Source organism: Dama dama, chromosome 2, assembly GCF_033118175.1.
Source record: "Dama dama isolate Ldn47 chromosome 2, ASM3311817v1, whole genome shotgun sequence".
NCBI classification, from domain to species: Eukaryota; Metazoa; Chordata; class Mammalia; order Artiodactyla; family Cervidae; genus Dama; species Dama dama.
This window is the reverse complement of record NC_083682.1, coordinates 33323897-33346706: the sequence shown is the minus strand read 5'-3', so window position 1 is coordinate 33346706 and position 22810 is coordinate 33323897. Positions and strand designations below refer to the sequence as shown.

At 46.1% G+C, this 22810-nt stretch overlaps 1 protein-coding gene and 1 non-coding gene across 2 annotated transcripts in view; one reads left to right on the top strand and one right to left on the bottom strand.

The window, feature by feature from the left end:
* The window catches only part of TENM4 (teneurin transmembrane protein 4), a 759511-nt gene that overhangs the window by 574014 nt on the left and 162687 nt on the right, over window positions 1-22810 (top strand). The gene's annotated exons all lie outside the window — the stretch shown is intronic.
* On the bottom strand, window positions 3820-3891 carry TRNAC-ACA (transfer RNA cysteine (anticodon ACA)). Its single transcript has one exon. It is a non-coding gene; the product is annotated as a tRNA-Cys (tRNA).

Genomic DNA, 22810 nt, shown 5'->3' with positions numbered 1-22810 from the left:
AATTCTTCAGCACTCAGCTTTCTTTATGGCCCAACTCCCACATCCATACATGACTACTGGAAAATCCATAGCCTTGACTAGACAGACCTTTGTTGGCAAAGTACCATCTCTGCTTTTTAATATGCTGTTTAAGTTGGTCATAATTTTTCTTCCAAGGAGTAAGCATCTTTTAATTTCATGGCTGCAGTCACCATCTGTAGTGATTTTGGAGCCCAAAAAAATAGTCAGCCACTGTTTCTCCATCTATTTGCCATGAAGTGATGGGACCGGATGCCATGATCTTTGTTTTCTGAGTGTTGAGCTTTAAACCAACTTTTTCACTCCTCTTTCACTTTCATCAAGAGGCTCTTTAGTTCTTCTTCACTTTCTGCCATAAGAGTGGTATCATCTGCATATCTGAGGTTATTGATATTTCTCCCAGCAATCTTGATTCCAGTTTGTGCTTCCTCCAGCCCAGCATTTCTCATGATGTACTCTGCATGTAAGTTAAATAAGCAGGGTGACAAAATACAGCCTTGATGTACTCCTTATACTGAAAGCTCAACTTCTGTGTACACTGGTGCCAAATCAAATCTCAGAGGCAGAGTTTTGGGTGAAATGGAAATGGACAGCCTTTGTACTTTGCCAGGCAAAGGGGGCCACAGTGGGCTAATGCCCTCAAAACTGTGGGTCCCCACTTGGGGAAGATAGTAAGAAAACTTATAGTAGTTGTTCAAGAAGGGCGTGATGAGCTCCTGGACATTCTTCTGATGGGCTGGCGGTGAGGAGTCAGCATCATCAACCTTCAGGTCCAACCGGTCTGGGGGTCTCCATGCTTGTGGGCAGCCTACCATCGCTAACTGTTAACTTCTCCCACCTGGAAGGGGTTTCAGCATCTGCAAAACAGCTCAAAGATATTGTGGTGTGTGTCCACCGATGGGGACCCAGGACCTTGCCCCAAGTCTGCTCTTAGCTGTTTTGTTTCTCCTCAGTCCTGTATCCCCTCCCTTCCCTAATTAATAACTGCTTGAACCTGCCCCTTTGGAACTCAGGGAAAGTCATGGAGGCTGAATGAAGGCTGTTTCCTATAATCAACGCAATGAGGGGCACAGAAAGTCTTTGTGCCCTGGAGCCCCAGAGGGCTCTGCACAGTATCAGTGTGACATTTAGAGAGTGTTGATCACAGCGTCTGTCAGGGTAGCCTTTGGAGTCTGGTGCACTTTTAAACTGAGCCTAATGCATTATTTCAAAGCAATAGTCAATGGGCTGTGAAAGAAGAGACTTTTGTCTACATTATAGACTCTAAGACGGAGAGTTTTCTACAAGTTTCCTTTTCTCCCTGGTTGATACAAGCGATAAAATGGGCAAATTTGAGCACCAGAAAAAGCACTGAGTTGAACTAAATCTGGGGCCAGTGTCACTTCTAAGCACTGCAGGTGCCGGGCACATGTGTGTCTTCAGGTCTCTATTGCACACCTGTGTGTGTATGTAAATATTTTCGCTGTCTTCTGTTTCTGCTTTCTAAAGAATTCGTTAAGTTAAAACCATTAACTGTGAAGGCATTCCAGCCTTCTAAATCAGCTTTGCTTTAAGTGAAAGACAAGACCCCAGGTGGTCCCTGCATCCTGAATGCCAAGAGTTAGAGGATCCTGGAGAGGGTTTAGTGGGATTCACTTCAAGAAAGAAAGTATATTCTGGAATCCTGAGATTTAGAAACCTGAGCCCCGCTGTTCTGTGTCCTACATCCTCTATACGCAAAGCAGACAAGAATTTGCTGTGAAGCAAAGTTTCCTGTGACAGTAATAATCCCTTAACGTCGTGTAGGACTTTTAGCTTACTGAGCACGATGACATGCAGTTTTTCCACCCTTATTTTGATCTTTACAACCCAGTGAGGTAGGATGGCACTCGAATAATTGTCCCTGTGTAGTAGAAGCAGCAGCTGAGGTTCAGAAGTTCAGCCTATTTTAGACTCTTTCCTTGGTCCAAGATCACACAGCCTGTACATGGAGAAGCCTGGGTTTGAATCCAGTGCTCCTGTTTGATTGAGTGACCCATGCATCCGTATCCTTGCAAGCATGCGTTCATCCGGTATGTCTCTTGCCCGCCTTCTCTGTGCCACGCACGCTGCTTGGGCGGTGCTGACAGCTGTGAACACGGCAGAGAGGGAGCGGCCACGGCAGATCTCAGACAGCAGGGAGGAGGACACTGATGCGCAGTGGGAGCTGATGAGTTCTGAAGACCAAGGGTGAGGTCATGGCCAGCACTTGCCCAGGGGAGCGAACCTAATGGGAGGGGAGGGGGCAGGGAAGGCTGCTTTTGGGTACACGACATCTAAGCTGAGACCTCAAAGAATCAAACAGGGGGAGAGCAAGGTGAGTGGTAAGTGATGAGAAAGGATGAGGATTTAAGACAGATGCCTGAGGACCACCAGCATTTAATGGTCGGAGGAAGAGTCAGAACAGGCAAGTGGTGGGTGAGTGAGTAGAGTGGCAGAAATATCAGAAGGTGTACTACCTCCATAGGTGGAGGAGGAGGGAAGCTTCAGGAAGAAAATAATTCAGATGCTGTTGAGAAGAACCTGTGGTTGAGTGTTACACTTAACTCCCTCCTGGAGTCCCATTGTGAGGACAGTGGCTTCCAAAAAAGAAACAAAGGAACAAACCCCCAAAGACAAAAAAAAAAAAAAGGAGACGGTAGCCTTCAAGAGATGTCAGCAGACTTTTGGAAAACAGAAAGCAGGTTGAGTTGGCAGCATGGGGAAAGTGGAATACGAGCATCTGCTGACTGAGATGTCAGTGAGGAGCAAGGCCCCAGGAAACCTCAGGACCGAGGCACCAGCTGCTGCAGAGGATAGGGGTGAGGCCCGGCGCCAAGCATGGCTGGACCCACGTTCATCTGACACTTGAGCATAAGCAGCTAGACCCTTCAGTTCCCGCCCTCATCTCACACAGTCCATCAGAACACCAATCCAGTGTTGGGGTAAAGATAGTTACAGCCATGCATGGTCCTAAAACCTTACCTCCTGTCCACCTTTTCTCAGGAAGCTTCTAGAAAATGCACTCCACCAAAATAATAGAATAAAGGGTGGGACAGGAAGCACGGGGCTCAGTGAACCAGAGAGAAGTCCCAGAGTGATGGGTGTGTAGCAGTCCTAACACACACAGACCCCACCACAGTGGGGCAGAAAGTTCTAGGAGGGACATCTCCAGGCAGAAAGAAAACAGTGGGCCCGACAGGCTACCCGGTGTGTTTGACCACATGGGAAACTCTCTTTCCGAGGTAAAGAATCTGCCTGCAATGCAGGAGACCCCGGTTCGATTCCTGGGTCCGGAAGATCCACTGGAGAAAGGATAGGCTACCCGTTCCAGTATTCTTGGGCTTCCCTTGTGGCTCAGCTGGTAAAGAATCCGCCTGCAATGCGGAAGACCCAGGTTTGATCCCTGGCTTGGGAAGATCTCCTGGAGAAGGGCAAGGCTACCCACTATGGTATTCTGGCCTAGAGAATTCCATGGACTGTATGGTCCATGGGGTCACAAAGAGTCAGACACAACTGAGCGACTTCCACGTTAGTTCCTTGCCTAATGTGAATAGAGTCATTAATAAGAACACAGAAAATTAAGAAAGCAAGAAATAATGCTTTTTCCATTAGATTATACTCAACAGAAGTAGTGGATACCAGTAGTAGGATGAGAGAGCCAAGTCACTCAGTTGTGTCTGACTCTTTGCGACTCCATGGACTGTAGCCTACCAGGATTCTACGTCCATGGGATTTTTCCATCAATGGGATTTTCCAGGCAAGAGTACTGGAGTGGGTTGCCATTTCCTTCTCCAGGGGATCTTCCCGACCCAGGGATCGAACCTGGGTCTCCTGCATTGTAGGCAGACGCTTTACCGTCTGAGCTACCAGGGAAGCGACATCAAATATAAGTCAAAACTAGCTATATAAGCACAGCATTTAGAAATATTAGAGTAAGTTCTAGAAGAAATAGACCAAAGAGTTGAGAGCAGTTGTTTGGAAGGTGGCAAGGAGAGGTGTGGGTGGGGCAGAGTTCCGCTATTAATAGTTTGCATTGTAAGCTTTGTAATATTAACTTTTTAAACTACATACATACATTGCAGTGGTTTAGAAAAAAATTTTAATGCTGCAGAGTTTAAGACAGAAACCCATCAGAGGTAGTGATAGGAATGTCAGCCAAGACCAGCTGGGCTCCTGCTGCGCCCCCCCACTCAGCCCAGTCCACCTGGATGGCTTATTTGAGAGGACATTCCACCTCCAGTTTTAGTTCCAAGTCAGGGTGCATTTATTTCACTCCAGGAAGAGGGTCTGTTCTTTCTAAGCCTTCTTTTTCCAGAGGAATCCAAGGTAAGGATGCCATGGTGACGGATACATGTAGACAGTCTAGCAACCTTTCCGTATGGTGTGATGGTTGGGAGGATAAGTTTGAGAGGAGAAATACCGACACCAGCAGACACTTTGATTTGCCTGGAGCAAAGCTCATCCAACCAGTCCATCCTAAAGGAGATCAGTCCTGAATGTTCATTGGAAGGACTGATGCTGAAGCTGAAACTCCAATACTTTGGCCACCTGATGCGAAGAGCTGACTCATTTGAAAAGACCCTGATGATGGGAAAGATTGAAGGCGGGAGGAGAAGGGGATGACAGAGGATGAGATGGTTGGATGGTATCACCGACTCAATGGACATGAGTTTGAGTCAACTCCAGGAATTGGTGATGGACAGGAAGGCCTGGCATGCTGCAGTCCATGGGGTCGCAAAGAGTTGGACACAACTCAGCAACTGAGCTGAACTGAAAGCTCCTCCAGGCCTGCAGCTTGGACTGTGGGGCATCTCTCTGGTCCCCGTGATTGGCATCCATCAGCTGACGGCCCTTCAGGGCCTCAGTTCTGCCACTCATCATACATTTCAGCCCTGCCTGATTCTGAGAACCCCTGCCTTTGAACGCATTCCTCTCTTTCTAAGTAATCCCAGAGCCCTTCTCTGCCTGCAGACTGTCTGCCCAGCCCTCAGAGCTGAGCTGCAGTGTCTTCCTGAGGGGCCCAGGGGTGTTGCTGCCTCCTCCAGTGGGCTGTACACATTTGTCCATTGCAGGCGCTTACCACATAGTGACCCATCTTCTTGTCACCTGGATCAGACAGTGAGGACAGAGGTTGTGCCTTCATTCTATCTCCTCTAACCATTTATCAAGCCTCTGTCCTTCACAGAGCCATGAACTGGGTGCTAGGGCTCCAAAGGGGCTTAGACCCCACCTCGGTGCTCCAAGCTCTGATCGCCCTGGAAGAGGCGGGTGTGGAGACAACCAACTGCAGCGCAGTTCCACCTGAACCACACAATAGCTTAAACAGCATGAGAAAGGGGGTGCAGAGAGGGGAGCAGGTGAACCAGTTAATCTCCAGCAACTGGCACGTAGTAGGTTTTCAGTAACTAGTTGTTTGGGAGACCTAACAGTTTTGGGCTCTGCAGTCTTGGGCAAGGCATCTCACTTCTCTCAGCCTCCCTTTTCTCATCTGAAAAATAGGAATAATGATACCGATCTCTTACTCTTCTTAGAGTAAGAATTAAATGAGATATTGTTCTTGTTGTTCAGTTGCTCAGTCATGTCCAACTCTTTGCAACCCCATGGACTGCAGCATGCCACTATTCCCTGTCCTTCATTATCTCCTGGAGCTTGCTCAAACTCATGTCCATTGAGTCGGTGATGCCATCCAACCACCTCATCCTCTGTCGTCCCATTCTACTCCTGCCTTCAATCTTTCCTATCATCAGGGTCTTTTCTAATGAGTCAGTTCTTTGCATCTAGTGGCCAAAGTATTGGAGTTTTAGCATCAGTCCTTCCAATGAATATTCAGGACTGATTTCCTTTAGGATTGACTGGTTGGATCTCCTTGCTGTCTGAGGACGTCTCAGTAGTCTTCTCCAGCACCACAATTTGAAAGCAGTAATTCTTCAGCATTCAACCTTCTTTGTAGTTCAACTCTCACATCCATACATGACAGTGGGAAAAAATCATAGCATTGACTATATGGACCTTTGTCAGTAAAGTGATGTATGTCTCTACTTTTTAATACTCTGTCTAGATTTGTCATAGCTTTTCTTCCAAGGACCAAGCATCTTTTAATTTCATGACTGCACTCACAGTCCACAGTGATTTTGGTGCTCCATAAAATAAAATCTGTCACTATTTCCATTTTTTCCCCATGTATTTTTCATGAATTGATGGGACTGGATGCCATAATCTTTGTTTTTTGAATGTTGAGTCTTAAGCCAGCTTTTTCACTCTCCTCTTTCACCTTCATCAGGAGGCTGTCTAGTTCCTCCTTGCTTTCTGCCATTAGGATGGTGTCATCTTCATATCTGAGGTTATTGACATTTCTCCCAGCAATCTTGATTCCAGCTTATGATTCATCCAGCCTGGCATTTCACATGATGTACTCTGCATGTGAGTTAAATAAGCAAGGTGACAATACACAGCCTTGATGTACTCCTTTCCCTATTTTGAACTAGTCCATTGTTCCATATCCTGTTGTTAACTCTTGCATCTTGACCTACATATAGGTTTTTCCGGAGGCAGTTAAGGTTGTCTGGTATTCCTATCTCTTGAAGAATTTTCCACAGTTTGTTGTGTTCCACACATTCAAAGGCTTTAGTGTAGTAAATGAAGCAGAAGCAGATGTTTTTCTGGAACTCTCTTGCTTTTTCTATGATCCAAAAGATGTTGGCAATTTGACCTTTGGTTCCTCTGCCTTTTTTAAATCCAGCTTGTACATCTAGAAGTTTTCAGTTCACGAATTGTTGAAGCCTAGCTTGAAGGATTTTGAGCATTACCTTGCTAGCATATGAAATGAACACAATTGTGTGGTAGTTTGAACATTCTTCGGCATTGCCCTCCTTTGGATTGGAATGAGAACAATATATAATGTATGAGGTTAGCATGCTTATGGCCATGCCTACCACATAGTAGGAGTCAATAAGGATGGTGGTGAGGACTAGTGTTAGTATTGTTACCTTATTGTCTAAATTTATTTCTTTATTATTAAAAAGCTGTCTCTGTACTTGAAATCTAAAAAACTTAGATGTAAAAGTGAGAGGCCAAGTCCTCTAGCCCAGGGGTCCCCCACCTCCAGGATCTAATGCCTGATGATCTGAAATGGAGCTGATATCATCATAATAGAAATGAAGTGCACAATAAATGTAATGCACTTGAAGTGTCCTAAAACCATCCACAGCCCCCTCTCTGGTCCGTGGAAAAACTGTCTTCCACAAAACTGGTCCCTGGTGCCAAATAGGTTGGGGACCACTGCACTAGCCCATCTTTGACTCTCAGAGGATAGAGGATGCTCTTGAGAGTGTTCTCTGCTCAATGTCTTTCTCTTCAGCTGCTGTCCTGGCAGTTGAGTGTGAAGGTTGGGATCTCCCCAGGGTCTGGGATGGAAGGCCAGTTACAGTCAGCCCTCGTGAATTAAAGCTGCTTTCCCTCAGCCTCCCAAAGCATCAGCTGACTAGAGCAGGCGCCTCCTCAAAGCAGACTGCTCTGGAGAGGACACGCGCCGGAGTCCCATGGCCAGCCACCAGGAGGGGAGGGCTGAGCGACAGAAGGCTCTGCAGCCAGAGGTGCGGCCTCCACAGGCGCAGGGCTCAGGTTCAGGGGGCCTTGGACCCCGACCCCAGGAGGAGGCAGGAGACTCAGCAGGGGGCATCTGTGCCCTGGGAGGGTGATGACCTTTTTTGGGTGCTTCTGCTCCCTCCTTTGGGAGCCTCTAGACCCAGCCCTCCGCCCCTTCAGGTTAACAGAGAGCAGGTGCAGCTCCCGCAGCTTCTTGTGTAGACCCGCACACGCGTGTGTGTGTATCCGTCCACATGTGTGTCCACACATCCTGCCTTTGGTCACTAGACTCACACTGAGGCCATAGCAATGGATCAGGCCAGTCTGCAGAACAGGCCTTCTCTGTCGTGGGCATGGCCAGGGTCCTCAGAGTAAGGGACAGCAGAGGGAAGAAGTGAGGTGTTCCCGGGAAGTACCTCTAGGGTTCTAGGAGAGGCCACACCCTTTCAACTCATCTCTCACAGAAAGTGGGCGTGATTTCTGAGGGGTGTTCATCCATACTTTGGAGGTATAAGCTGAAAGGAAGAGAGAATCCAGCACCCCCTTCCCCCATGTGGGTGCATCCCATAGGCCGCAGTGTGCCACGCAGGTGGGGGAAACATAACTGTGTCCTGACCCCATCAGCCCATCCTGTGCGGCGGCGGGGTTAGAGCATGGGCTGCTGCTCTCCCAGGGTGAGAGCCGGGTTCCTCTTGTTCCTCATACCTGCAGCTGCAGCGTGAAGGAGAACCGAATTCAGGTCTGTATGACTGTGCCCATTTTTCAGAAAAGGATTCTGGGGCACAGAGAGGCCAAGTGGCTTGCTTAGGGTCACAGGAGGAGGCAGAGTTGATGAGAATGCCAGGGGTCTCACTCTCAAGTCTGCGCTCGCTCTGTTACAGCACACAGTCTCTGACTTGGCCTGGACAGAAATGGGTTTGCTTTGTTTGATGTGTTTTGGCCTGGTTACATTTTACTTACCAATGATGAGACATCTGGGGCTTCCCAGGTGGCACTAGTGGTAGAGAACCTGCCTGCAGCGCAGGAAACACAGGAGACACGAGTTCGATCCCCGGGTCGGGAAGATCCCCTGGAGGAGGGCATGGCAACCCACTCCAGTATTCTTGCCTGGAGGATTCCATGGACAGAGGAGCCCGGTGGGCTACAGTCCATGGGGTCACAAATAGTCGGACATGACTGAGCAACTCACACACACATGCAGAATGATGAGACATTTACTGCCAGCCCCACTAATTGCTTTACATGGGTTATCTCATTTACCCCCAACCCTGCTATGAAATAGGCAAGTAAGAAAACCAGGATTCGGAGACCTTATATGGTTTTCCAAGGGATGTGCAGCTGGTGAGAGTCAGATCTGGAAGTCATACCCAGGTTGTCTGACTATATGGTCTGTGCTCAGTCCTGGGTCAGGGAGCTCCTGAAAAATTACGCCAGAGGCGGGATCCAGCTCTGAGGAACAGAGGGGTTGGAGCCTCAGCCTGAGGCAGGGCCCGGCCCACTGCACCTGGGCAGTGCTCACGCTCCAGCTCAGTGGACAAATGGAAGGAACCGGGGACCTGGGAGAAGGCTGGCCAGCCACAGGGGCTGTGGTCTAGTGCTCTGGCATGCAGACAGCCTAGCACATGGCCAGGCCAGCATTTCTTTCGTTAGGGAAGTTGAGAGACTTTCCCTCCACGTCAGGCACAGACAGGGGCTAAAATTTGTGTTATAGCTTAGTATATGTGTGTTAGTTGCCCAGTCATGTCCAACTCTTTGCAGTCCTGTGGACTGTAGCCCACCAAGCTCCTCTGTCCATGGGATTTTCTAGGCAGAAATACTGGAGAGGGTGGCCATTCCCTTCTCTAGGGGCTCTTCCCGACCCAGGGATCGAACCTGGGTCTCCCTCGTTTGCAGGCAGATTCTTTACCATCTGAGCCACGAGCGAAGTGCACAGCTTAGTATATAGGTGGCTTAAAATCCTGCTGCTGCCAGAGAATCAGAGGTGACCAGAAGTTTCCATAAAGTTTCAACAGCAGCAACCATTTCTCATTTCCTTGCAAGACATGTAGCTTTTACTTTTGCCATTGGGCAGTTTCTGCCCAGGGACTGAGGGAGTGATAATATCTAGGTGGCTAGAGCAGCTATAAAATATTTAGCTTGAACATATAATTACATTACCATGATCTCTAATAGGATTTGGTGTCAAGCAGAACTCCAACTTGGCCTCTGGCCCAAAGATATAGACCCAAGTTATTACATTGAGTGTTACCCACTAGATAAATAAGAAAGAAATACTGTCCCAATCATGGCATGACTGGCCAACATGCATTATCTTTATTGTAAAGAAAAATCCACCAGAGTCTGAGAATGTATCCATCTTGTCAATAATCATTTTTTTGTGTTGTGTCCTAGTGGAAGTAATTCTAGCACATAATTCACAAATGCCATCTTGACAGGTCTTGCAGGAAAGAAGAATGGGGGCCCCACAAAGTTTTATTACCAAATGTTCCCCAGACACCTGGGTAGTGCTGTTTTGAGGGGTAGAAAGCCCCAATATTGTATCTGGCTGAATGGAATAGGCCCAGAGGAATAGAAATGAAAATGAGGCCATGGGTCTGGGAAACATGTATAAAAATGAAATTTGAAAATAAATGAAAAAAAAAAAAGAAGAAGAAATCAGCAAGGAAATAAACAGTCCAAGCCCCACAGAAGCAGCCCAGCCTTAGAATTTGAGGCCTAACACACCAGAGGACGTAAAGTCAGGCACACATGGCCTTTTGTCATTTGATATTTAGCAAGTGTTGACTGAACAGCCGCTCTGGACTAGGCGGTGCGCCAGCCACTGGGGAGACATGGACAAGAAAGGGGATGGGAAATGGATTCCTTCTGTCCTCTCGAGGAGTTTGTCGCCTACTAGAGGAAAGGAGCCAGCTGTGCTCAAAAATAACTAGACTGCAAGGTAGACAGCCATAGGTGATAAGCAAAAAGCAGATATAAATTTCTGTTTGGATTCATATGAGAGAGAGAGAGCGAGATCAGTCTTGCTAGAGGAATCTGGGGAGGCTTCACAAAAGAGGTGGTATTTAAATGGGGCTTTGAAGGTTAAGTAGGACTTGAACAAGTGAAGGGGGTGAGGGGAAGGGTTTGCATGTGAAGTCATCAAGGAGGTGTGGGTTTAGGAGGGGAGCGGGGCAGTTTGGCTGCAGCCCAGAGAGGACGTGAGAAGGACCCCTGTGGCAAAGAATTTAGCTTGAGAAGGAAAACTGGAGCAGTCAACTCTTGGTTCCGAAACTCAGGCTTTCTCCTCCCCGGTATTTCCTAAACCTTAGTTCTCAAGATTATTTTATATTGTACATAGACTCTATTTCAAAAATTGTGTTTTTATTTTAGTCAACTAGAAAAAATATAATTAGGTAACTCAAACTATTATTCTGAATTTCTTTTTTAAGTAAATTTGCTTCAGAAGATAAATGAGTCTAAAAATATGAAGTGACTAAGAGGACAGATGGTGTGTGGCTATGGCAGCAACATAAAGGCAGTACCCAAGTGAGTGACGTTTGGAAGCGAGACTCCCGGCTGGAGTCCTGTGTCCAGATGCCTCAGGGGCCCAGGCAGGTGGCAGGGGTGTGGAAGCTGTAGTCTGGGGTTGTGGGCGACCTCAGTATCTGGGCGAGGAGAGAGATGGCTGCCATGCTGGATCTTCCAGTGTTTTAAAAGCCACCATTCAGATTTTTCTGTGAACTCTCCTTTTTGAAAGATTCTGGCAACTAATTCAAATTTTTTAAAACACTGCGCAAACAAAAGTGTCCATAGGCCTCTGCGATAGTGACTCTAGATGCTAAGGAACAGTGTCCTTGTCGGGGGCCTGAAGAGACTCAATTTCAGGATGACAGCTCGGGCCTCCAGGTATAGTACAGACTGACAGGGACAAGGCTGGAGGCAGAAGTTCTCTTGAAGGGCTGATGCAGTGATTCAGGCCACAGGTGATGCCAGCCAGAGGTTGGCATTTTCCAAGCAAGACCTGGCCACCGTGGACCTTTTAACCTGCAGGTGTCTAGGTCATCTTTCATAGTTCTGTGCATTTTCAGACGTGACTGTCCTAACATGAACGGAGCGGGAGGGGATTGGTTTTCTGTGTGGTTTATAAGTAGAATCAACCTTGGTGACAAGCCTGGATAAAAGATTGAAGAATAATTAACAGTTCCCCACACCCCCACCTCCTCAGAGCCTTTTTCTGTTCCTCCATTGTCTGTCATCACAGCATAATTCAGCACAAAGTGATGCTCATTAGATGGAACTCTGTAGCCAGCAGCCAAGTTGAGCTTTTAAAAAACTGGGGGGAAAAAAATCTGATTTCTTAAATAATTTGTTCCAAAGACAGACTTGACATGAAGTTGGCATGATGATCAGCAGGTCACTGCGTGGGAGCAGCAAAGATGATTATTCTCCATCGGGCTCTCACCCGACCCCCATCTTGCCCAGGACTGCTTTGCATTTCAAAAGGCGGCCTATTCTTTAAGAGCTATTCAAACACTCCCTCCTGGAGGGCCAAGCCCTCCTCTTTGGAAGTGGTCCACGAGTTCTTTTGCATTCTTGCATAGTTTAGATCTTTGTGTCCTCTTGGTCTTGTTTTTATAAACCTGTGTGTAAAGTCCCAGCCTTTCTTTGAGACCAGTAGTTCTCAAAGTGGTACCCAGACCACAGGCATCAGCGTCACCTGGGACCCTACTCCAGATTATTAAATCTGCAACTCTGGAGGTAGGGCCCAGCAGTCCATGTTTTAACAAGCCCCTCAGGGAACTGACACAGGATAAAGTTAGAAAAAAACCTGTGCTAGGGACAGGAGAAAGCAGTATTTCCTGAGCACCTTCGAAGTACCAGGTGTGTGCTTATACACACACACACACACACACATATACACATAGTGGTTTTATATAATATAGACAATTGTGTAAGGCAAATGGTTTTCTCCTTCCACAGATAAGTAAACTGATATTCAGCGACTTTCTATGTCTCACCCTTTAAAGTACCAGTTGACATCTAGACTCAGATCTGCCTGACTTCAGTGGCTTGTTTGGAACCTTTTTCCTTCTCCTTGAGAACAAGGACCACTCTTCAGGTCCTCCTGATGGCATCAGCCCAGTGGAATCAACCAACTTGTTTGAATGAATGAATGATCAGTAAACAAATGATAGAACCATATTGTTGTCCAAGTGTGCTGCAATGTGAGTGGTGCGAGCCACATTCTGAGTCTTGAATGCTGGCAGGTATGTTTTAAAACCAGAATTCAATGAACAAAACCAGAAATCAGTACCATTTGGAATTTACTGGTCCTGCCAGCATCCTTTGTGTTGTCCTCACTCGATAGCTGACAGAGACCAGAGGCAAAAAGAGTGGAACCGGCATGTTTTCCTGTTGAATTGGCAGTCGTGATGTAGGGAAGAATCCCTCAATTAGGTGGGAGGAGAAATACAGATTTTAATACTAGCCCTGTCACTTATTAGCTGCATGAACTTGAATGAGTTCTCTGCCTTCGTGTTCCCATCTACAAAATGGGGAATGAAAAACAGCACTTCCCCTTCCTGCATACAGAGATATTGTAAGGCTCAAATAAAACTGTAAGCAACTGTATGCAAAAATGCTTTAAAAAACATCATGCCCTGAACTTACCCGTTATTATCGAAGCCTGATAACTCTCAGGTAGAGCTCATCATAAGGTCCAAGGTGAATGGATGTGGCAGGGCATTTTCAGTTGCCAGAAGCAAAAACACTCTCAGGCCACCTCGAGGAAAGGCAGGTGCGGTGGTGAAGTAGCTTCAAAAAGCTTCACATGGCCTGGGACTAAGACAGGCACTGAGATGCGGTGGGAGGCCAGGCTGCTCGCCAGCCCCGTCCCGCTCTCCCCGGGGGCAGAGTGGACTCTGCCTGGCTCTGAACTCCCACTGTTTACCTCTCCCAGCCGAGGCTGGCTTCCTCTGCTCACCCAGGACTGCTGCTTCTGATCGTAGGCTACCCCCGACCAGGAAAACCTCCCGGGCCCCTCTCTTCCTATCATGTCTTTTGGCTTCCACTCTCATCACCAGCTGCTGTATTCCCCGGGCACATTTGATTTCAAATAGCGTAATGGGACTCTATTCGGCCAGAACCTCTGTGCAGCAGCCCATGTCTTAGAGCACCGAGCAGCCTCTGAAAATGACTCCCCTTGGGTTCTAGTCCGAGCAGCTGTGGCCAGTCATCTGGTCTATCTGTGCCTACAGCCCAGGCAGGAACTAGGGGCAGAGCATAGCTCCTCAGGAGGAGGTGTGGATGAAGGATGGATAAATCCGTAAAGGAAGGAGACATGGATCCACACACACGAGGGCATGCACTTCTCCTTGGAAGGTCCTTGTGCTCTTGAACAGCGTGGCACTGGGCAGTCTCATCGCCACTTGCCGTGTGTCTCGCTGGCCTCCCTGGCATATGCTCACAGAGCCTGGCAGCAGACCACGCGTGGGCCGAGGTCCCTGGGAAAGGCAGCAGACATATCTGCAGGCCCTGGCATCTGTGAGGGCTGCTGCCAACAGCCTGGGGGCCAGAGTGGGAGCTCTTAGCCAGGCAGCCTGTGAGGCACCTACTCTGGGCTCCCATCCCTGGGCCCTCCTTCCTCGGTGCCTCACTGGAGATGCCTCTCACATGGTACATTAAAAGGGGAAGCTAGTTATTTGAGGACACAGCAGAGAGGGTTAAAAACATGAGGTCTGCTCTTAAAAGAGCAAACTTCCTTTCCCTCCCTCAGGCCATAAACATCATGATTTATTTTCTCGTCTTTTTCATCTGTTAGTGTAGATGTCTAAATAGTGACAATTTGATTTGATTCATTAGATCACAGGGTGTTTGACCTGAAAGATCATATAAGTCATCCACTCTACTGGGTAACTTCCTGAGCCAGAGGAGATGCTCAATAAATGTTTGTTGAATAAATTTAATGAATTTTAGAGATGAAAAGAAAGTTTCTGAGAGTAAAAGGGTCTTGGCTAAGGTTGCCTAAGAAGCTGCTGGCAGAGGTAGGACTAGAACCCAAGTTTCTTTGTCTTTTTTTTTTTTTTTAAGTATAGTTGGTTTATACTGTTTTGTTAATTTCAAGTGTACAGCCAAGTGATTTAGTTATACATATGTGTGTTTGTATATATACATGTATATATAGTCTTTTTCAGATTCTTTTTCATTATAGGTTGTTACAAGATACTGAATGCAGTTCTCTGTGCTATACAGTGGATCCTTGTTGTTTAGCTATTTTATATATAGTAGTTTCTATCTGCTAGTCTCAAGCTCCTCATTTATCCCTCCCCATTTCCCCTTTGTTTCCTATTGTTTCCTATGTCTGTGAGTTTGTCTTGTTTTAAAAATTTTTATTGGAGTATTAGTTTCTACTGTACCGCAAAGTAAATCAGTGACACACACATACATATATATACATTCACTCTTTTTTGGATTCTTTTCCTATTAGGTCATTACAGAGTATAGAGAGGAGTTCTCTGTGCTATGCAGGAGGTCCTTGCTAGTTATATATTTTATATTTAGCCGTCTGTATACGTCAATCACAACCTCCCAATTTATCCTTTCCCCGTTTTCCCCCCCTGGTAACCATAAGTTTGCTTTCTACATCTGTGACTCTACTTCTGTTTTGTAAATAAGGTTATTGGCACCATTTCTTAGACACCACATGTAAGCGATGTCATGTAATAATTGTCTTTCTCTGTCTGACTCACCTGGCTCTGTGTAGCAGTCTCTAGGTCCCTCCATGTTGCTGCAGATGGCATTGTTTCATTCTTTTTAATGGCTGAGTAATATTCCTTTGTGTATATGCACCACATCTTCTTTATGCATTCTTCTGTTGATGGACAGTTAGGTTGCTTTCATACGTGAGTCTGTTTCTGTTTTGTAAATAAAGAACCCAAGTTTCTTGACCCAATCCATGCATGTTCCCTTACTCCATGACTCATAGCATGATGAAATTTTGGATTTGGAAGATACCATATGGTCTGTCTTAATCTCCCTGCAATATCCCAGTCATCCATTTGCCCCCTCCCTCAGTACATCAGTAACTGGAAATGTGTGCCCTTATAGCTCACCTAGTCTGTTCATTTGGTCATTCAACAAACATTCATTTAACACATGCTTTGAGTCAAGGATGGTACTATTTACTGGAGATTCAGAGATAAATAACACATTTCCTGCCCTCAAGAAGCTTACAATATTTGGGCAGATACATACACAGCAATAGAATATAACCCAACAGAGTAAGTGGCGTTCTTCTCTATTGGTTCTTCTATTGAACCAACTCCATTTCCCAAGGACTATAGTCCTCACTATATGATTTACTGAGCATGGCCTTGCCCATCAGAATCAGACCCAGTTTCCCCCTCAGTCAGTCTCTCCCATCAGGAAGCTTCCATAAGCCTCATATCCTTCTCCATCAGAGGGCAGACAGACTGAAAACCACAATCACAGAAAACTAACCAATCTGATCACATGGACCACAGCCTTGTCTAACTCAATGAAATTATGAGCCATGCCATGTAGGGCCACCCAAGATGGATGGGTCATGGTGGAGAGTTCTGACAAAATGTGGTCCACTGGAGAAGTGAATGGCAAACCATTTCAGTATTCTTGCCTTGAGAACACTGTGAACAGTATGAAAAGGCAAAAACATAGGACACTGAAAGATGAACTCCCCAGGTCAGTAGGTGCCCAATATGCTACTGGAGATCAGTGGAGAAATAACTCCCGAAAGAATGAAGAGATGGAGTCAAAGCAAAAACAACACCCAGTTGTGGATGTGACTGGTGATGGAAGTAAAGTTCAATGCTATAAAGAGCAATATTGCATAGGAACCTGGAATGCAGACCCATGAATCAAGGCAAATTGGAAGTGGTCACACAAGAGATGGCAAGGGTGAGCATTGACATTTTAGGAATCAGCGAACTAAAATGGACTGGAATGAGTGAATTTAACTCAGATGACCATCATATCTACTACTGTGGGCAAGAATCCTTTAGAAGAAATGGAGTAGCCATCATAGTCAAAAAAAGAGTCCAAAATGTAGTACTTGGATGCAATCTCAAAAACGACAGAATGACTTCTGTTCATTGCCAAGGCAAACCATTTAATATCACAGTAATCCAAGTCTACGCCCCAACCAGTAATGCTGAAGAAGCTGAAGCTGAACGGTTCTATGAAGACCTACAAGACCTTCTAGAACTAACACCCCAAATAGATGTCCTTTTCATTATAGGGGATAGGAATGCAAAAGTAGGAAGTCAAGAAACACCTGGAGTAACAGGCAAATTTGGCCCTGGAGTACAGAATGAAGTAGGGCAAAGGCTAATAAGAGTTTTGCCAAGAGAATGCACTGGTCATAGCAAACACCCTCTTCCAACAACACAAGAGAAGACTCTGCACATGGAAATCACCAGATGGCCAATACCTAGATCAGATTGATTATATTCCTTGCAGCCAAAGATGGAGAAGCTCTATACAGTCAGCAAAAACAAGACTGGGAGCTGCCTCTGGCTCAGATCATGAACTCCTTATTGCCAAATTCAGACTTAAATTGAAGAAAGTAGGGAAAACCACTAGACCATTTAGGTATGACCTAAATCAAATCCCTTACGATTGTAAAGTGGAAGTGAGAAATCATTTCAAGGGATTAGATCTGATAGACAGAGTGCCTGAAGAACTGTGGATGGAGGTTTGTGACATTGTACAGGAAGCAGGGATCAAGACCATCCCCAAGAAAAAGAAATGCAAAAAACCAAAATGGTTGTCTGAGGAGGCCTTACAAATAACTGTGAAAAGAAGAGAAGTGAAAAGCAATGGAGAAAAGGAAAGATATTCTCATTTGAATGCAGAGTTCCAAAGAATAGCAAGGAGAGATAAAAAAGCCTTCCTCAGTGATCAGTGCAAAGAAATAAAGGAAAACAATAGAATGGGAAAGGCTAGAGATCTCTTCAAGAAAATTAGAGATACTAAGGGAACATTTCATGCAAAGATGGGCACAATAAAGGACAGAAATGGTATGGACCAAGCAGAAGCAGAAGATCTTAAGAAGAGGTGGCAAGAATACACAGAAGAACTGTACAAAAAAGATCTTCACGACCCAGATAATCACGATGCTGTGATCACTTATCTAGAGCCAGATATCCTGGAGCGCGAAGTCAAGTGGGCCTTAGGAAGCGTCACTAGGTACAAATCTAGTGGAGGTGATGGAATTCCAGTTGAGCTATTTCAAATCCTAAAAGATGATGCTGTGAAAGTGCTGCATTCAATATGCCAGCAAATTTGGAAAACTCAGCAGTGGCCACAGGACTGGAAAAGGCCAGTTTTCATTCCAATCCCAAAGAATGCTCAAACTACTGCATGATTGCATTCATCCTACATACTAGTAAAGTAACGCTCAAAATTCTCCAAGCCAGGCTTCAGTAGTACATGCACTGTGAACTTCCAGATGTTCAAGCTGGATTTAGAAAAGTCAGAGGAACCAGAAATCAAATTGCCAACATTCATTGGATCATCATAAAAGCAAGAAAGTTCCAGAAAAACATCTATTTCTGCTTTATTGACTATGCCAAAGCCTTTGACTGTGTGGATCATGACAAACAGTGGAAAATTCTTAAAGAGATGGGAATACCAGACCACCTGACCTGCCTCTTGAGAAACCTGTATGCACGTCAGGAAGCAACAGTTAGAACTGGACATAGAACAGCAGACTGGTTCCAAATAGGGAAAGGAGTATGTCAAGGCTGTATATTGTCACCCTGCTTATTTAACGTCTATGCAGAGTACATCATGAGAAACACTGGGCTGGATGAAGCACAAGCTGGAATCAAAATTGCCGGGAGAAATATCAATAACCTCAGATATGCAGATGACACCACCCTCATGGCAGAAAATGAAGAAGAGCCTCTTGATGAAAGTGAAAGAGGAGAGTGAAAAAGTTGGCTTAAAACTCAACATTCAGAAAACTAAGATCATGACATCTGGTCCCATCACTTCATGGCAAATAGATGGAGAAACAGTGGCTGACTTTATTTTTTTGGTCTCCAAAATCACTGCAGATGGTGACTGCAGGAATGAAATTAAAAGACGCTTGCTCTTTGGAAGAAAAGTTATGACCAACCCAGAGAGCATATTACAAAGCAGAGACATTGCTTTGCCAACAAAGGTCCATCTAATCAAAGCTATGGTTTTTCCAGTAGTTATGTATGGATGTGAGATTTGGACTATAAAGAAAACTGAGTGCTAAAGAATTGATGGTTTTGAACTGTGGTGTTGGAGTAGACTCTTGAGAATCCCTTGGACTGCAAGGAGATCCAACCAGTCCATCCTAAAGGAGATCAGTCCTGAATATTCATTGGAAGGACTGATGTTGAAGCTGAAACTCCAATACTTTGGCCACCTAATGCGAAGTGCTGACTCGCTGGAAAAGACCCTGATGCTGGGAAAGATTGGAGGCAGGAGGAGAAGGGGACGGCAGAGGATGAGATGGTGGGATGGCATGACTGACTCAATGGACATAAGTTTGTGTAAACTCTGGGAGTTGGTGATGGACAGGGAGGCCTGGCGTGCTGCAGTCCGTGGGGTCACAAAGAGTCAGACACTATGGAGCAACTGAACTGAACTGATAGTCCTCACTGGACCTCTGCCAAGTTATTAAGGCTACAAAACAAAAGGCTAATCCTTATTTCACATAACAGCGCTTTAGGTTTTTTTAAGCCCGATTCATACTCCCTTAGTCAGCTGAACTACCAATTCCCTCAAGAATTCTTTATTTGAAATGTGATTTCAAGTTCTCTTAACCCCCTGGTTGCTCTTCAGTGGACATGCTCCAGTTATTGCTCGCTTCATGTGCCTTCTAGATATGAACAACTCGGCTCCATGTACGGACTGACAGTGCAATGCAGAGTTGAACTTCTGTCACCCCCTGCATTCTTCTAGGCATTGCACATCTAAACATTAGAACAAGCAAACAGTAGCTGCCTTGGCCACCAGCTGTTCTATTGAGTCTGACTGTTGTGTCATGCCCCTGACCCTGACCTCTGTCCTCCATTTCCCCCTTGCACTCTGCTCAGCTGCTCAATACAACAGATGTTACCAAGGACTCACTTTGGGTGTCACACTCACCAGCCTCTTTGGAGAACTAGACATATTGCTTGTCTTCAAGGAGCTCACAGTCTCATTGGTGAAATTTGGTTTGCCTCCAAATAATTAATAAAGAACCGAGAGTGAATATAATCAAGGGAACAATCTTTTCCCTAGACCCCTCCTTGGAGCTGCTAATAATAGCAGTTGGTAGACTTCTGGGTAGGATTGTAAGCAGATCTCCCAGTTCAAATGCCAGTGTAGAACTGGCTTCAAGCCCAGCCTATCAGGAGCTTTGTCAGATGCTTGTCATTGCCTTGACCTTGACTGCTACAGACTGAAGCCGTTGAGTTCCATCATCTGCAAAGAAAGCTGGGACACCTACAGAGACTGATGTCTCCGAGGCCCATGGAACAGCCTTGCAGCACCTGGCACCTGCCCGTTGCCAGTCTGGAGGGTTCAGGGAGAAAGGCTCACTCAGATACTGGCAGGAGCTGGCCTGTGTTTGGGCTTCTGGGAGACGGCAGGTTTAATTTGCTTTGACAATGCTTTTCCCCAGGAGGAAATTTATCCAAACACCCTGCCTTCATCACATTCAGCACATTGCCTGTCTGCGTTCCTGTTTTTTCTATGGGGAGTTTCTGTGTGTTTTATGTGTGTGTGTGTGTGTGTGTGTGTTTACCCCCAAGAACCCACGTTGCCGTCTTTGGATTCATTAGACCAAGTCAGTGTGTTGCTTTGGTTTACAAATAGAAGACAGTGTGGCCCTCCCTTAAAACCAAAATACCAACTCTGCCAAGTCCTGGGCAAACAGTGCACAGGGTTACACTGTTTGCTCTTAGACTAACCCTCTGAGGTGGTGCTATTATTAACCACGTTTCACAGATGGAAACGTGTTTAGAGACAACTTTTCTAAAGGGCTTCTAACTAGTACAGCACGTGTGTACCCACTAAGTTACTTCAGTCGTGTCCTACTCTTTACGACCCTAAGGACTGTAGCCCACCAGGCTCCTCTGTCCATGGGATTCTCCAGGCAAGAATAGTGCAGTAGGTTGCTGTGCCCTCCCCCAGGGGATCTTCCTGACCCAGGGGTTGAATCCACACCTCTTAACTTCTTCTGCATTGGCAGGTGGGTTCTTTACCACTAACGCCACTTGGGAATCCCAACTAGTATGGTACCAAAGCCCATACTTACGGTCCAGGCCACCTACCATAAACTTTGGCTTCAGACGGAACTTGATTCACCGACCAAATTCACCCTTGTAGCTCTGTGACTTCAGCTCTCGGTCTCCATCTCAGACTGTGAAATGGTGGCAAAGGTACCTATTTCTCATAATTGTAAGGAATAAATTAGAATATATGAGAGACCTTTCCCAGTTCCGTGTGTGAGAACAAGAGGGTCTCTGTTAGGGTAACTGTAGAATTAGCACTCCGCCTGTGCTATCGAGTTTGTTTCCCTCTTTTCTTTCGGTTATCAATAGTAAATCCAACCCCTTTTCAGGATCAGAGGATGTAATAGATGGAACCTGGAGTATAAATTTCCACCAGCTATAGTCAAGTGATGTATTCAGTCATCCAGTTGGCTGTTTTGGAGTCTATGTTCCCTCCTCTTGCCTGAAGCATTAGCATCCAAACTCCTAAGGAGAAGGAGGCATCAGAGAGTACACCTCTCTTGGGCAGTAGGCGGACCTTGGCTCCTTAGACAAGTGCTTTCAAAGAGTTGCCAACATCCACTTTTACAACCTCAGCAGAGACAAGAGAATCAGAGGAAGGAGCTGCAGGCAGTAAGTGTGGCCTTTTGTTAGCTGAGACAGATCCCAGGTGAACCCTACATGGAGGAGGTGCTGGGCGGGAGGGATACGTGCTGGGTGAGCAGAAAAGAGAGACAAGGATGGCTAGTGGGCTCCGACCTTGTTCACAGCTGGTTCCTTCTGTCTTTGGTGCTGGGGTCCAGCCTCAGGCACCAGTCACTGCGAAGGTCTGCCTGCTCAGAGCAGAGCCTGAAGCAGCTGTGTCTGCACCACAGTGAGTCGATGAAGGAGACAGGCCTCCTCTCCTCTCCTCTCCATTCCCCCAGTGAAACAGCAGTCAAGCAGGCAGTTAGGCTGCCCAGTAGTCCTCCGACAGACAGGATGTTCCCAGTGGTCTCCCCTTGTTTCCTACAAAATCAAGCTCCGGGATTTCAAAAGAGAAAAGCAGGACAAGTGGCAACTGAAGGCAGGCTTTCCCAGGCATCAGCCTTAGACTCAGGAGACCTACTCAACCAACTGTGATCATCTTTCACCTTGACATGGTGATGCCACTGGATTGTCCATGAAAAGGGAGGTGAACAGACAAGATGAGGCACTGCAGTGGGCTCACCGAGGCCTCTGTGGTTTCCTGTCTCCTGTGTTTTCTCCAGGAAGGAGCATCGTTGTCTTTTTGGCCTTCTGTGAAGGCCCCTTTGTATTTTGAGCAATATTTTGTTCAACATTCAGAGAGCACACCCACTCAGAACACATGTCCAAGAGAACAAGCTCAGGAAGCATTTAAACTCTGCATTCCAGTATTGATGGAAGGAAAAACAAGTTCCTGAAAATCACATTTCTAGCAGAACCCACTGTTGTGATAGAAAAGCAAAAGCTAGGAGAAAGCTCCCTGTTCTCCAAATTATGGAAATCAGTTATGTACAGGCAGCTGAACTTTTAATCCAGATCTGAACAGACCTAAGGTACACCTTCTGCTACATGAAGGCTGCTGCAGTTTAAACATGAGCAAAGCAGGAAGGGACTGTATGGGGGAAAACTCACCAGACACTAATTGGAAACATAGCAACATGTTTATGCAATAAAGTTCACACTTCTCCCAAGCCAGTGAGTGTCACTTCTGCACTAGCGTTTAGCTTAGAGATATTTGGTCAATGGAGACTCATTATTTGTAGGATTCCAAGTGGACCCCAAGTAGTTGAAATCCTTCCAAGCAGAAGAAAGACTGTATACATAAACATTTCATCAAGAAGAAATAGTCTCCAAATGTCTCGCTTCTACTTCCATGTTGTCATCATAAAATTACTCCATGTCTCCTAAAACTCCTGCCCTTTGCTGACACCAACAGCCTGCGGCAAGTTTTG